Below are 6,119 nucleotides of genomic sequence, written 5' to 3' on the forward strand. Positions count from 1 at the left end.
AAACAACGTAACGTGAAGTCCAAAGGTCTATACACATACCAGCCTGACAGGAACAACATCCCACAATGCACAGCAGGCAATGGGCTACCTAAGGATGATCCCCAATCAGAGACAACGATTGGGAATCACACCCGGCCAAACCCAGCACTGCAACATAGAAATAGACTAACTAGAACATAAACATAGAATATATAACATAGAAACTCACGGCCTGACCAAACCAACTAAAGACAACAGGCCTCTCAAGGCCAGGGCGTGACAGCTATACACAGGGGGGTACCGGTGCAGAGTTAATGTGCCGGGGAACCGGCTAGTTGAGGTAGTTGAGGTAATATGTACATGTGGGTAGAGTTAAAGATACTATGCATAAATAATTAACAGAGTAGCAGCAGCGTAAAAAGATGGGGGGGCAGTGCAAATAGTCCGGTTAGCCATGATTAGCTGTTCAGGAGTCTTATGGCTTGGGGGTAGAAGCTGTTGAGAAGCCTTTTGGACATAGACTTGGCGCTCCGGTACCGCTTGCCGTGCAGTAGCAGAGAGAACAGTCTATGACTAGGGTGACTGGAGTCTTTGACAATTTTGAGGGCCTTCCTCTGACACCGCCTGGTATAGAGGTCCTGGATGGCTTGATGATTCCATATACCAAACAATGACATAATTCTAAACACATCACTTCCCTGTGTTATTCAGGTGAGTGTTTTGGCCCATTTTGCCTGATTTTGGCGTGGTGAGTGTTTGGCCCAGGTGAGTGTTTGGCCCAGGTGCGCCGGTTGTCCATCCCTGTGGGAGAGAAAGTCTCCATCCTAGTGGTGGAGAAATGCTACTACAGCTGTAGGATCTTAATTTAAACCAGTCTCCTACAGCATGAAAATTATCCTGCAGCAAAAGGAAATGTGAATTATTATGTGGATGAGGTGATCCAATTAAGATCCTAAATCTGGACATGGAAGAACTTGACTGTCAGTCCCACACCCTCCATGATGACTTCACCATAGAGATCCTATTATTATACAGTATTATACATGTCATTCAGTGTTTCAGTGTTTCCCAAAGTGTCAACAACATTTTGTTTTTTGCCCTGATTCATCTAATCAAAGGCTTGATGATGAGTTGATTAGCTAAGTCAAGTGTGTTGTTGCAATAACTAAAATGTGCATCCCTTTGGGTCCCCGGGACCAGGATTGGGAATCACTGATGTAACTCTATTGGCTCCACTAATGGCCAGCAGGTAGAGATGATAGAGTATATAAGCCTGTTTTCTCTGCCCAGGTACTCACAGTAGACGTGGGCTGTCAGGTCCACCATATCACCTGAGGAGGTGGGTTCAACTTTACATCACGTTACATGATAAACAGTGGCTTTAGTAGTTGACGGTGTTGATGGAGTTGTTGACATTCTGGTATTTAGTTTGATGTCTGAAGTGAGTGGTTTAACCCTTTTTTAGCAGCTGGTATCGAATGTGGTAACATTTAATACATTAAAACAATTTAAATATAAAATGCATTTATTTTATTTATTTTTAATTTACGTTTTTGATTAACTTGGATAATTCTCTTTGCACTAACGATGCTTCAATGATGCTTGTGTCAACAGGTTAATTAATACACAGTTATGAATATCTTTATTTTTATAATAATGTATTAATTGATAATGTATTTCCACAGATTACTACCAGCCAGAGGGAACCGTTAACACCACCAGTCAGGATGAGTTCCCTGACCTCTGACGTTAACCAGACAGAGAACATCAACACCATCATCCGACCCCCTTACTTCTTCATCAGTGGTTTCATAGCCATCCCCCACATGAAGTACTACTACGTCTTCCTCTGTTTTGTATACATCATCTCTCTGGTTAGTCCATAGCTCTGGTCCAGGGTGTTACTAACTAGCTCTGGTCCAGGGTGTTACGTGCGGCCAGCATCAGCTAGTTGGTCCAGTTGATAAAACTCAAAAGTCGTTCACTTTCCTATAGAAGTAAAATTTAAGAAAACATAATATACATTTCAGCTGAACTATGTTGGGGCCTATAGCACAACCCATAGTCACTGGCCTAATGCATGTACCTGTATTTCCATTTTGGTTCATTTCTGCTGTGTGTCTGTGTGTGTGTATTGGGTCTAGGTGAGCAACGCCTTCGTCATGACTGGCATCTACGTGGACCGTAGTCTCCACAGGTAATCAGACCTCTTTTATCTCATTAACATACTACAGTATAATACTTCCTTCATAGCACGTCCTACTCCCCAATCTCCTTTACATGACATTTATATTAATATGATTAGGTATTTATGTTATGATCTTACCTTACAGCCCCAAGTACATTGCTGTGTTCAACCTGGCCTTCACAGACGTGTGTGAGAGCACGGCCCTGGTCCCCAAACTGCTGGATATGTTCCTGTTCAGCAGACAGCTCATCTCCTACGACCAGTGCCTCACTAGCCTCTTCTTCATCTTCCTCTTCCTCACCATGCAGTCCTTCAACCTCACCATCCTCTCCTATGACAGGCTGGTGGCCATCTGCTGCCCACTCAGGTCTCAGATAATAAATCAAATCATTAACTAAATTCAAATTAAAAAAGCCTACATTATTTGACCCTTATGGGATAAATAAAGTATTTTTAATTGAATGATTTGATTTATTTGACAATTTATTCAAAACTATTTTGTAAATGTATTAAATAAAAAATATGTTTTAACACACCATATGTATCCATATGGATACACTGTATTTAAAATATATAGAAGGATATAGTTACCTGGCAGCGGAGACACCTTGATCCCAGAGGTTTACCCAGGGTGAGGCTTTGCCATTGCACTCGGGCCGTGCTGACTCCTGCAAGTTCCCCAAATGTGGGAATCTCGACTGAATAATTACAAAACCATTGAGGATAATAACACGATAATGTTGAACAGATTATTATTTCCCACAGAGATCTTATTAAATTACTAGAGGGGCTATGTCATCAACCCTCAAAGTTCCATTCTAGTGTTCTTTCCAGGTACCACATGATGGTGACTCACAGGTCCATGCTCCGGCTGACTGGGGCTGCCTGGACGTTTGCTGTGTTGATGGTGTTGATCTCTGTGGGCCTCATCACCCGCCTCTCTTTCTGTAGGTTAGTATGTACCATGTTGTAGTGCAATGACTCTACAGCAAAGCATAGCTTCTGTGAATATAGCTTAATCTGTTAAATCAAATCAAACTTTAGTTCAAGTGAATTTAAAATTGCAAAATACTTCACAGTAGACCAATCAAATAAAGGAGATTAAAAAAAACTGTCAACCTGTTTGAGTGTGTCAAGAACTGCAACTTACTGTTTACTTAGTTACATTTTACCAAATCACTCCAGTTACATAGATTTACAGTGGCTTGCGAAAGCATTCACCCGCCTTGGCATTTTTCCTATTTCGTTGCCTTACGACCTGGAATTAAAATTGATTTTTGGGGGGTTTGTATCATTTGATTTACACAACATGCCTCCCACTTTGAAGATGCAAAATATTTTTTTCTTGTAAAACAAACAAGAAATAAGACAAAAAAAACCAGTTAGTGTCAAGAACTGAAACGCTGCTGGGTTTTTCACACTCAACAGTTTCCCGTGTGTATCAAGAATGGTCTACCACCCAATGGACATCCAGTCAACTTGACACAACTGTGGGAAGCATCTGAGTCAACATGGGCCAGCATCCCTACTGAACACTTTCGATACCTTGTAGAGTTAAATCATATCAAAACTTTAGTTCAAGTGCATTTAAAAATCGCAAAACACTTTACAGTAAAAACCAATAAAACAAAGGAGATAAAAATAAGAATGTTATGTTGTTGTTGTCATCTGTCAGGTTGTTGTAAAGGTTAAGTTTAAATGATGTCTTTGACTCAGTGCTGTAAAGTTGATGGCTCAATGTTGTCATTAACTCAGTTCCTCTTAAATGTGAGACTAATTCCAACAGATAAGGAGGTGAGCCTGTAGCCGAAAGGTCACGGGTTTGTAACCCTGGAGAAAACATGAGCAGAAGACACATTTCTGTTGTTCGCTCTGATATCTGGACAATAAAAATGTTGTATAATGTATTGTATTGTAGGTCTCTGGTGATCAACAGCTACTTCTGTGACCATGGTCCCCTGTTCCGTCTGGCGGCCCCCTGTTCTGATGTGGTCCCTAATCTGATGATGGCGTATATCAACCCCTGTGTCAGCCCTCTATCTCCCCATGGTCTTCATCATATCATCCTACATCTGTATCACACACGCCCTGTTCACCATCACATTGCCCCAAGACAGGTGAGAAGTAATCCTGATTGGTATCAGTAAGTCAAGTCAAGACATTAAGTAGCCTTGTCCAAGCCAAACGGCCTATATACTGATTGGTGTGAGGTCTCAGAAATATGTTGTTAGAGGGATGGACTTGTTAGAGCGATAAATGCTGGGAAATATTGAGAATACAGTTAAACTTACTGGATAGATGATCACATCACTGTACTGGCACACATTCTCTCTCCCTCCACCTCTCTCTCTCTCTCTCTCTCTCTCTCTCTCTCTCTCTCCCACCTCTCTCTCTCTCTCTCTCTCTCTCTCTCTCTCTCTCTCTCTCTCTCTCTCTCTCTCTCTCTCTCTCTCTCTCTCTCTCTCTCTCTCTCTCTCTCTCTCTCTCTCTCTCTCTCTCTCTCTCTCTCTCTCTCTCTCTCTCTCTCTCTCTCTCTCCCAGACTCAGAGCCATTAAGACATGCAGCTCACACCTAATACTGGTTGCCATATTCTACTTGCCTGTTATTTTTAACATACATCCTCCAAACCCTCGTACCAACCAACGCCCGGATCATCAACCTCTCCCTGACCTCGGTACTGCCACCCATGCTCAACCCCATCATATACGTTCTGAAGACGGAGGAGTTTAAGGAATCGGCCAAGAAGCTGCTCAGAAGAGGGGCCCAGAGAGCTGTGGCGCCGGTGAAATTAACATGAAGTACTTGAATTATTTTCTTCAAAATAAAATATTTATATTATGTCTATAAGCCTTTATAGCCATTAAGAAATAACAAATATCAGTGTGACATCATGATTTAATGTATTTATTTAATGTATATTTAGATATTCTTATATTTATAACAGTGGTGGTCCATGCCGTTTAAGATGAGGGAGGATTATTGTTTTTTTATGAGCATGGCCTTATTTCTATTACAGTGTACAGGATGACTGCCATTCATATTCCATTTACCCAGATCAATGTAACAGCGATAGGTTTAGCTACTACATGATACTCAAATATTTCCTATACCCATCATGAGGTTGCTACAACCTAGCCTACGAATGAAAGTTTACAACGCAGGTGCACAGGTCGAGAGAACATTTTGAGTAATCAGTGGTTGAGAGAACATTTGAGTAATCAAAGGTGACCGACAGTGACACATTCAATACCGCCTTGCACACTCTTGCCTGCATCTAGCTGATCTAGGGTGTAATCATTAGTCCAACAGTTGCAAACGAGTTTCTATTGGACAAATTCAGGTATGTTTATCCCGTTTCGTTCCGTTTGCTTCCCTTTAAGAAATGTTTTTCAACAGAATCGAGCGAATGAATACACCCTAATCACCGCAAACACAGTTCACTTTCATAGCAGCCACATACAAACAGCATGATCACTTTGCTCGTTGTAGAATTCGAGCACACACAGCCTACATCGTTGTCACCATATTAGCTAACGTTATAGTCAAGATAGCTACTAGATCTAACGCGTTAGTGAACCTGCTACAATCATGCAGTACAGTGTACAGTCAGCAGGCAGTTTAGCAGTTACACCAGTGGGCCCCGGTGGCAATAAATTAATAAAACCAAAAGCTTACCTTGACTTGGAAGAGTTCCAGTGTTGGATAGCCACTGCCAGCTAGCTAACATAACATACCTCTAGGTTTGGTATTGAAGTCAAGTGTACCCAGAGGTGGACGGAAACTAGCTGTCTTCCGGCTACACCATGGCGCTACTCCCTACAGAGAGCTGCTGTAGACATTCATTGCAAAACAGTGTGTTTTAATCAATTATTTGGAATGTGAAGTTTTATCTAAAACGGAGGATGGTCCTCCTTCCTCCTCTGAGGAGCCTCCACTGATTTAGAAGTATTT

At 41.6% G+C, this 6,119-nt stretch overlaps 2 pseudogenes; both read left to right on the forward strand.

The window, feature by feature from the left end:
* Positions 1 to 1,706: 1,706 nt before the first annotated feature.
* LOC123492234 lies at positions 1,707 to 4,965 on the forward strand (annotated as a pseudogene).
* Positions 2,751 to 2,877, forward strand: LOC123492254 (annotated as a pseudogene).
* Positions 4,966 to 6,119: the final 1,154 nt, after the last annotated feature.

The sequence above is a fragment of the Coregonus clupeaformis genome, chromosome 13 (genome assembly GCF_020615455.1).
Source record: "Coregonus clupeaformis isolate EN_2021a chromosome 13, ASM2061545v1, whole genome shotgun sequence".
Taxonomy (NCBI): domain Eukaryota; kingdom Metazoa; phylum Chordata; class Actinopteri; order Salmoniformes; family Salmonidae; genus Coregonus; species Coregonus clupeaformis.